At 43.7% G+C, this 11,032-nt stretch overlaps 1 pseudogene; it reads right to left on the bottom strand.

Annotated features, from left to right (window-relative positions):
* Nucleotides 1–9,033: 9,033 nt before the first annotated feature.
* Nucleotides 9,034–9,151, bottom strand: LOC124557206 (annotated as a pseudogene).
* Nucleotides 9,152–11,032: the final 1,881 nt, after the last annotated feature.

Below are 11,032 nucleotides of genomic sequence, written 5' to 3'. Positions count from 1 at the left end.
TTAAGTAAATAAATAAAAATAAAAATAAAAAACGCCGGTGAAAGAGGTTGCGACAGAGACCGAGGAAGAGAATCCAGAAGTAACTTATCTACCTTACGCTGTCCAAATATCCGGAAAGAACGGTAGACTCCTACGGAAACATGGCACTCAGAGTGTTTCGCTCCTTTCAGGTAAGATAAAAAGTATTCTTTCTAATGTTGAAGACGATCTAAGTTTCCGAAAGCTGGGTGTGTATCGCACTCCATGGGAATGTGGCATAGCTTAGGTGAAGCAGACTATTAGAGCAGTCAAATGGAGATTCAGGGAACATGGGCGGCATACCTGAATAAAACAACCAAGCAAATCAACTATCGCTGAGCACTGCCTCGAATATAATCATGAAATGAAATGCGATGAGACCAGGATCGTGTGTTAACGCCAATTTTCTGGGGCAGCATAATTGAGGAGCCTAGCGAAATGATGTCAGGAAACCTAATAAACAGGGACAGCGGTATTAATTTAAATGGCGATTGGTACCCGACGCTCCATTTATTAACATCTCATGCGCCATCACATCCCCCACAGCTGGAAAACGTTAAGTGAATTTGCGTTTCACGGAATACCAGTGAATGCTCTGAAAAACAAAAGAGCATCAAATGGGGTAGGGGGCGTCAGAAATCGAACTGGGCTATAAACAGCGGCGTGAGACCAACAATAATTCAAAGTCTGGTTGGAGTGAATAGTATGGTAGCTGATGCCTATTACTATTCACGTGTACCACGTCACAGCAACATAGATATGATTATATCTGTTACGAAACGATGAAAATACTGATTGTGTCTGTTACTAAGTTGTAACGCCATAACGCCTTTGTTTTATGACCATAGCTCAATTACACTGGCCACCAACGATGAAAAGCTGTTTTTAATTATTTCATGTAGTGATGTTGCCATTTTAAGAAAGATTTTAACGATTTGTGGAGCCGTAATGGCACAAACACTAATCAAGTACGTTTTATAAACGAAGATGGCTAGATTGTTAGCCGAATTTAGTAATCAATCCAAATAAAGAAAATTTCATGTGTGGTCTTGACTTCATGGACTTCAATCCATAACAGATATAAAATTTTATAACTGATCGCTTATCTGCTAGTTGACAATGTCAACAAACTTGATTAATAAATTCATGCGTCTCCTTTCTGGTCTACCTCTGCTTCTCTTATCTTCCGCTATGTAATTTATACTCGTCTTAAGTGTATATAAGCATTACATATCTACACCACTGAAATATATGGTCTATACTACTTGAAATCTACCTATGTTTATTTTCTGGCATATAATCGAGCCCATGTCAGTAGATACCCAAATCCACAACTCCACTGGATATACTAGTCTTAGCTGATGGCGCTTGGATCAAAGTTGCAGGTTCTTGGCTTCATTTTATGTCTGAGGTGGTATTGAGATTTGATTATCAAACAAGAATTTCGTGTGATTTTCGTTTATTATCAACATCCAACACGAATAAAAATATTCCATAATGGTCGTCGTCAGCAGTGCCACCATGGCATTACTGTGACATCTGCAGCTATCAAACTAATAACTACCTGTCACTTCCGGCACTCTACTACCAACTACCGACGACTGTTCACATTTAGCAGGCGTAACTTCTTTTAAAAACTGGCCTGTAAAATGATTTTTATTGCATTAAACAAGCCACTTCAGAATGACAAAAGACTTTTGATTCAAATATTGTTTTATAGAATATTTCAAATTACAGTGAAGGTAAATTGTACGGAAGATCTGCGCATTAGAATAAAAATCTAAGTCCCATACAGGATGCCAATTCTTTTCACGTACAAATTATGTTTATAACGTGTTGGCTGAGCTGGTTTGAAATGAGAATCGAAGGACCAAAACGCAAACTTTACCATCTTACTTGACGTAGGCAGAACGCAGTTTATGATCATCCACACTGGCGGTAACCTACAGTCGATAGCGACGGAGTTCACTAAGTGAACGAGTAGCCAGAGGCAAAATCTAGACCCTAGAGTGTAGCGCAACTAGTCTTAAGCGTGCACAGTAAGTCTAGGGAGCGATCCGAATAGAAAAATCTGAACATAGGCAAGGTCAGATACACCGCTAGAAATGGTACGCATCGATGGTTTCAGAGTTTAGAGAGAACTACTGGACGAGTGTGGGGCCACGGTATTTACGGATACTGTAGCGTCAGTGGACAGGTCCACGTGACATGCAAGTGCGTGCGGAAGAACCCTTCGCAGGAATAAGGTGCAGCCTTTTTATTTAAGCCGCGTTTGAGACGGTGCTGAAGGTATGCTCGGGCTGCTGAAGCGGTTAAGGTTAGTGCTCACATAAAGTGGGAAACCCTGGTATGAGTCCCGGTACGGAGAAACTTTCATACGTTACTGGTAAATCGTATAGCCATTGTACAATCGTATTGGAAATTTGAGAATGGATTTCAAAAATTTATCGGCACTATTTAATAGTAATTTTGCATTTTTATCTTTTCTGAATTTCTGGTACTGATGACCCCGTCATAGACGAAGATGACGATGGTGATATTACTAACCTCGTTGACTGAGGTGATAATAACGTCCAAAATAATGACCATGTCATCATCGTTGATGGTAGCAATGATAATGACAGCGATGATGATGAGATCCGACTTCTGTTGGAGAATGAGGAGTACTTGCTCATTAGAGGCGAAACCGGGTAAATCCATCAAATGCGTTAAGACATTGGGAATAAAGAGTGGTTTTCTTCATACTTAATGAAAAGAAGAGTAAGTAGTGCTCTAAAACTTATATTTTAGTTTAATGATTTGGTTCAAATGGCTCTGAGCACTATGGGACTTAACATCTGTGATCATCAGTGCCCTAGAACTTAGAACTACCTTAAACCTAACTAATCTAAGGACATCACACACATCCATGCCCGGGGCAGGATTCGAACCTGTGACCGTAGCAGCAGGGCGGTTCCAAACTGAAGCGCCTAGAACCGCACGGCCACACCGGCCGGCGTTTAATGATTGAGAGACCTCTTATACACTGAGATGCCAAAAGTCATGGGATACCTCTTAATATCGTGTTGAATTTCATTTTGCACGGGGTAGTGCAGCAACTCGATGTGGCAAGGACTCAACAAGTCGTTTGAAGTCCCTTGCAGAAATTTGAGCTTTGCTACCACTGTAGCCGTCCACAATTGCGAAAATGTTGCCGGCGCAGGATTTTGTGCACGAACTGACCTCTCCACTATGTCCCATAACTGTTCGGTAGGATTCATGTGAGGTGATCTGGGTGGCCAACTCATGTTCTCGAACTGTCCTCAATGTTCTCCAAACCAATTGCAAACAGTTGTGGCCCAGTGTCATAGTGCATTGTCATCCATAAAAATTCCATCCTTTAGTCCGGAACCGTGCTGCTGCTACGATCGCAGGTTCGAATCCTGCCTCGGGCATGAATGTGTGTGATGTCCTTAGGTTAGTTAGGTTTACGTAGTTCTAAGTCTAGGACTGATGACCTCAGATGTTAAGTCCCATAGTGCTTAGAGCCATTTTTGATATTCCATCATTGTCTGGGAACATGAAGTCCATGGATAGATGCAAAGTAGCCAAACATAACCATTTCCAGAGAATCCAGTCCATTCCATGAAGACATAGTAAAAATGTAAGCTAGTGATGAAACTACCTAAGTAAAACCTTTATTTTTATTTGTACCTAAATAAGACGTTAGAAAATTGTGTACATATTGCTGAATAGGTGCAAGGCAATTCACCAGTTCTACGGAGCCTGCGTAACCTGAACCCGGATCTCTAAATAATAAATAATAAATGATAATTTCAGTAGAGAACATCAGCAGCTTCCATACAAACATGCAGCGCTGCATTTGCTCTGCATTGCTCTGCTTGACGACGATTGTTATGGATTTCTGATTAGGAAAGCGTTGGCGGAAGTGGGAAGGAACACTTGTGGGGTAGCCGCATTGATGGCTGGCGTGCGATTGCGGCTGCGAACTGTCGGCGCCTCCTGATGCCTTGCCCATTGATCGGCGCGCCGTCCCGCGGAAGCAGACGACAGGGATTCGCAGTTCCATCAGCTTCCGGCGCTTACAAGTGTCTTCGCATTCCTTCTGGGGCGAGAAGGGATGTCCTGCCGGCTGACAGCGCCGCTTTTCTTCCCAGTACACTGGCACCCGCCGTTTAGCCAGCTTCTCTACCACTTGCGTAGCACAAAGCGAGTCTGCGTGACATGCTCTCGATATTGCGTCTTAGTTTATAATCATTAAGTTTACTAACTGTTCGTAATTGTTTAATCTTGTTTGCTGATTTGTAAGTAGGATACTTGAAGTTAAAATAACCCTGAATGGAGAGTGATCTACGTAAACGGAAGTACACTACTGGCCATTAAAACTGCAACTCCTTGAAAGCAGCGTACAACACACGTCAAACTGACATGAAGTGTACTACATACTTGGATATGAAAATGGTTAGTATTTCAGCTCAACACCCGAAAATAGGTATCGCTAACGTCATCTACGTTCTGTATCGAAGGAAAGATTACATAGCAAGGTTTTTAATTCAGAAATTGGATTTGAATTCTAGTTGTTCTTCAGAAGATCGTGTTATGGATAGTGTTGGACGGGTGAACATCTACGGCCACGTTTCCGAACTGACCAACAACAGGATTGTTCCCTACCAAGATAGCGGTTTATCATTCCATGGTATTGCTGTTCACCTTGGTCTGGCTCCAACGACTGTCATGCGAATATGGATTCGATGGTTTCAGGGGTAATATACTCAACGTCATGAAAGATCCCAACGGCCTCACGTGACTAGCGCCCTATAGGACAGACATACTGCCGGCCAGGCTGGCCGAGTGGTTCTAGGCGCTTCAGTCCGGAATCGCGCGACCGCTACGGTCGCAGGTTCAATTCCTGCCTCGGGCATGGATGTGTGTGATGTCCTTAGGTTAGTGAGATTTAAGTAGTGTTAAGTTCTAGGGGACTGATGACCACAGATGTTAAGCCCCATAGTGCTCAGAGCCATTTGAAACTTTGAGAGACTTACTGATTTCTCGTCCGTGCAGGAATGGACAGCCATGCCACATAGCTATCTACAACTTGCGCAGCACAAAGCGAGTCTCCGTGACATGCACTCGATACTGCGTCTTAGTTGATAATCGAAATAGGCTTTATTTCAGCAAGGCAAGTATCCACGCAGACAATACAACGATGTTTGGAGCACCACGGACTGTCAGCACGAGGGTCGGTATTGTGGCTTCCCATGACACGATAACCAAGAGAGAGAGGGACCAACGAATGGCAACACTGGATACGGGAATGATACCACGTCCTCTTTTCCAGGTGAGTTCCGGTTCTATATACAGTATTACAACTGATGTATTCGTATGTTCAGATTTCGAGGAGAACGAACAGTGAGACAATGTGTACAAAACACCGACACCTACGTCTCGCATAGCCGGTAATATGAATCAAACCAGAAAAGTTTCTGACGTGTCAAGGTCGCTGACTGACCCTTCATCAAAGTCTCCACGACCTTTTCTTTTACCAAGATAACGCAAGGTCGTATGTTGCGCTTGCTGTCCCGGCCTACCTCGATGAAGAGGGTGTTCGACAGTTGTCCTATTTAGTGCGTTCTCTAGATCTCACAGAAACTGAAAACATATTTTGGTAATGAATTGCTGAGAGATGGCAGAGCACTACACGCCAGAAATTATGGGTGAAGATTATCATAGAATTGAAGCAGCATTGAATGATTGACGTATTCGTATCTATCATCAAAGTTCAGTTCAACTATATGCCAAGCCGTGTTAGAGCTGTTGTTGCCACCTGAGATGACAGCTCTGTGTACTAAATTTCTCAGTCTGTATCGATGCTGTCACAAGGACATTTTGTGCTTCAAAAAGACATTCTCGAAATCTCTGTCGTAACTCGCCGTCATTTTCTTCTAAAACTATAAAAAGGTGGGTGGTCAATGCGAAAAAGCTGTTTTGGTGATCATAACTGAGGACGAGGAACGTGTGTATCTGGTGATGAAGAAGGGCTCAACGGCACACACAAAGTCGTGAGACGTATATGGCTTTCCAGTTGGAAGAACTTTGTGAGAGGATTTTCAGATCTACTTCTGTTGAATGATTATGATGTCTGTCTCCACTTGAGAAACAATATAATCAAGCTGCAGTCACTACCAAAAAAAAAAAAAAAAAAAAAACAAGCTTCTTCGCTAATGTTTTCCAATGCGCTGAAATATGTCTGATACAAATCAGGACATTTAGAGGGTCATCCGTTAGAATTTGAAATCCTGCTGAATTTAGTTGCATATTGCGCTCTCTTTTGGGTATATTATGTGAAGAACTTTCGTTCATTTTACGTGCGTGTTGTAAGAAAACGTTACGTTTTAAGCATTTGCCTACAGGTTATCATTATTGTAATGATTTTGCATTATAATAATGAGTTATTTCTTATTTTATATGAACGATATATATTGATGTGAAACGATAAACTAAAAAAATAAGAAAGAGAAACGTAAAAAATAAGAAAGAGAAACGTAAAATAATAATTTAAAACAAAAAACAAACATAAGTAAAATAAATAACTACACTGATAATGTATGTTTAGATATTTTAATTAGAAATGTTGCAAATAACTTTTTGTGTTAAACTCCTATGGGATCAGACAGCTGAGGTCATCGGTTCCTAGGCTTACACATTACATAATCTAACTTAAACTAACTTATGGTAAGGAGAACACACACACTCATACCCATGGGAGGACTCGAACCTCCGACGGGAGCAGCCGCACGAACCGTGGCAAGGCACCTCAGACCTCAAGGCTACACCGCCCGACTCTTGCAAATACTCTGACAGCACACTGTGTTATATATATATATATATATGCGCCCGCCTTTGCCACGGATAACAGCGCCGACTCGTCGTGACATAGAAGCAGTGAGCCCTTGGTAAGTCGCTGAAGGGGGTTGGGACCACATCTGCAGACACAAGTTAACTTATCCCCGTAAATTCCTGGGAGGGGGGAGATGAGCTCTGACACCACATTCAGTCACATATCAGATGTGTTCGATCGGGTTCAGACCTGGAGAACTGGGGGCCAGCACATCAACTGGAGCTTCCTACTGTGTTCCTCGAACAACTCCATCACACTCTTGGCTTTGTGACATGGCGCATTATCTTGCTGAAAAGTGCTAGTGCCGTCGGGAAACGTGATCCTCATGAAGGGGTGTACGTGGTCTGCAACCAGTGTACGTTACTGCTTGGCCGTCATGTTGCCTTCCACGAGCTCTACTGGACCCATGGATGCCCACGCGAAAGTTTCCCGGATAATAATAGAGCCGCTACCAGTTTATCTCCGTCCCGCAGGTGTCAAGGAGCTGCTCCCCTGAAAGACGACCGATTTGCGCTCTGACATCAACATGATGAAGAAGGTATCAAGATTCATCAGTCCATGCAACGTTCTGCCAGTGCGCCAACGTCCAATGCCGATGGTCACATCCCCACTTCAGTCGTAGTTGCCGATGTAGTGGTGTTAACATTGGCATATGCATGCGTCGTCGGCTGCGGAGGCCCATCCTTAGGAGTGTTCGGTGCACTATGTTTTCAGACACACTTATGCTCGGCCGGCAGTGAAGTCTGATGTTAGTTCCGCCACAGTTCGCCGCCTGTCCACTTTTACCGGTCTGTCCAGCCTATGACGTCCGACATCTGTAATGAGGGGTGGCTACCCAACCGCACGATGTCTGGACGTGGTTTCACCTTGATTTCGCCACATGTTGAAGACACTCTCCGTAGAACTCCTCGAACACCCGACAAGTCGTGTAGTTTCCGAAATGCTCGTGCTGAGCCTCCGGACGATCACAACCTGCCCCCGGTCAAACTCAGATATGTCACATGCCTTCCCAATTCTACATATGGACAACACGCTCACTGACACCATATGCACCGTTCGTGTGTCTGAGTAGCAGTCATCCCTCGCCAGGCGACGCTGTTGTCGCCTGGACAGGTTTATATCGATAGTAGATAGGTGGTCATAATGTTCTGGCTGCTTATTGTAGACGTACAATGATAAATTTAATTTGCGAAGTTGTCATTAGAGATGAACTCTCGCTCTGCTACTACGAGGATCGAAATACGTGGTGATCTCGTTTATTGAACCATCACTTCAGCAGTTGAATGATTTAGGGAAAACTTGGGTAACCTGAATGGCGCTGATTGTAAAATATATCATTAATCTTTTTACTTAGGCTGGCGTCTCATTCTGTTAATAAAATGACACCAGTACCACCAAACGACTGAAGGCTATGATGCCCAATTTATTCCACCATCGATCTTGGAATGTATGCTGTTTTAAAATAGTTCTTACCTCTACAATAATATTAAGTTATGCTACAACATGCTATAACATTTTACATAATTACAATCGACGGCTGTACACGAGATCGTCGAATAGAGTTCGTTATGCGTCCACGCTCACAGGAGGGCGACAAGGATGAGAGAGAACATACTATGATGTCGTGTTCAAAAGTAATGCTTTCGAATTTTGTATGAGAAAACTCTTACAGCTTTTTAAATAAAAGAAATAACATTCTACATCTTTATTCTTCATATCTACATATTTACTTCTCAACATAGGCACCCTGGCGACGAACACATTTCTCCCAACGAGAGACCAATTTGTTGCTACTGTCACTGTAGAATGTTTAACTTTGTTGGCGGAGCCACAACCTCACCTCTGATTACAAGGCTTCATCACACTATCAGAGTGAAGTACTTAAAGGTATTCTTTAAGTATTAATAAAACTAAATTAAACTCCGTCCGAACAGGCCTTGGAAGGCCCAACGGTACCGACCGGCCGCCGTGTCATCCTCAACCACAGGCGTTACTGGATGCGGATATGGAGGGGCATGTGTTCAGCATACCGCTCTCCTGGCCATATGTCATTTTACGAGACCGGAGCCGCTACTTCTCTATCAAGTTTGCCTCACAAGGGCTGAGAGCACCCTGCTTGCCAACAGCTCTCAGCACACCGGATGGTCACCCATCCAAGTGCTAGCCCAGCCCGACAGCGCTCAACTTCGGTGATCTGACGGGAACCGGTGTTACCACTGCGACAAGGCCGTTGGCTTTACGTTTTGATAGTAGATGAAATTCGGATGGGGCCAAGACGGAACTGTGTGGAGGATGATCGATGTTAGTGAATTCAAGGGGACAAATTGTTGCAAATGTCGAAGCGCTCCTGTGTGGTCTGGCAATGTGGGATAGGGTGCTCCATATGTGGACGAACTCTTGGAGTTAGTGTTTTCAGTTTTCTGAGGGTTTCTGAAACCCCGACATTGTTACGTTACACACCGCCATATTACACGCTACAACTCGGAGCCTGCAAGCGGTGAAGAGTTGTAACTTGCGTCAGCGGCACGGGAAAGTCGACCGAGTAATATGCACGATACGTAGATACATACATCAACCGATATTGGAAACAGAATAAAAAATTATGTTGCCTAACTCTTCTTGGATCTTACACCCCCAAAACGTGAATAATAAATCGCTCCTTAAAGCACAACGACTTTCTTGTAATGTTTATCAGTGGACTTGGTTGTTAAACGATTTGTAAGATTTACGTCTCTAGAATCAGTGTCCCTGTAGAATAGTTATGTACAATGAGGTACTAAAGTGCTAGTGGGTGACCTCATATCGGCATAAGAGATTTTGAATCTTCCGAGAATGTAAGAAATATTTACATACAAACAAAATTTCGATAAACACGTGAATCTTGCCTTTGCGTGATGTATTAAGAAAATTAGAACTGCTTACAAAAGGAGGTTACAGTTGAGGGACGACACACTAAAAAATCTATGTCATTATGGATTAATTCTAAAATCTCATATGACAGAACGAAAGGTGAGTGCTGAAACAAACAGGTGGATTTATAAGTGCTCGAATGTGAGGAATAGATTCGTTTTCTTTAGGTAAGGACGCGAAAGCCAAACTGTTCTGAAAGCAAAATATTGTCCTGAACAAGTCTGAGCTGGAGGCCGTCCAGGAAGACTCTTTCAGAGGTTTTACCGAGTAGTGGGAGAAGGCTTATGGCTCGGTAGTTCTTTGGACATGACCTGTTCTTGGTGGCTTTCGGAGTTGCCCCTGTGACGACTTGCTTCCACGGTTATTGTTATGTCCTCTTGTTAGCTATTGCCGCGCGGGGTGGCCGCGCGGGCTAGGCGTCTTGTCACGGTCCGCGCGGCTCCCTCCTTCGGAGGTTCGACTCCTCCCTCGGGCATGGGTGTGTGTGTTGCCCTTAGCGTAAGTTAGTTTAAGTTAGATAATGTAGTGCGTAAGCTTAGGGACCGATGACCTCAGTAGTTTGGTCCCTTAAGACCTTACCACGAATTTCCAAATTTGTTAGCTGTTATTTTTAATATACCAGTCATAGTATTTGTAGCTTATTGCGGCAGCTCCCCGAATTTTTGTCAGTGACGTTTTCGTCTACAGGAGCCTTCTTGTTAGGTAGGTACTTGATAAAGGAGCGGATTTCCTCTGGAATGACTTGAGGAATTTGTGGGTGCTCTGCAATGTCTGCCTCAGCGTCGAGGTACGTTGCAAGTCTCTCCTCTACTTTGTCGATGTGCTGATGACCTCTAGGATCTTCAATAGGATGAAAATTCCTTTCGAAAATATCTGACAGCGCGTTTGCTTTCTCTTCCGTCTTGTGGACTCACGGTGCAGTAGCTTCAGGCGGCGGCAGTCGAGAGAGCGGGCGGCAGAAATGTACACTGTGTCGCACCGCACGTTGCTGCATCTGGCTGTAGTGATGAGAGTTTCTCCTGCCAGCGTCGATTACGACAGTCTGTGAGTGTAGCCTTAACCTGCCTTCTCAGAAGGTTTACACGCCTCTTGATGACTGGATTGCGCGTGAGGCTGCAAACCTTATTAAGGCGGCTCCTTTCATGTATCGTGGCCAGGATCTCCAAAGGCAGTATGACAGCAGGGCGCTCAGAACGTATCATCTGT

This window comes from Schistocerca americana, chromosome X (genome assembly GCF_021461395.2).
Source record: "Schistocerca americana isolate TAMUIC-IGC-003095 chromosome X, iqSchAmer2.1, whole genome shotgun sequence".
Lineage (NCBI taxonomy): Eukaryota > Metazoa > Arthropoda > Insecta > Orthoptera > Acrididae > Schistocerca > Schistocerca americana.
This window is presented reverse-complemented; position numbering and strand designations above follow the sequence as displayed.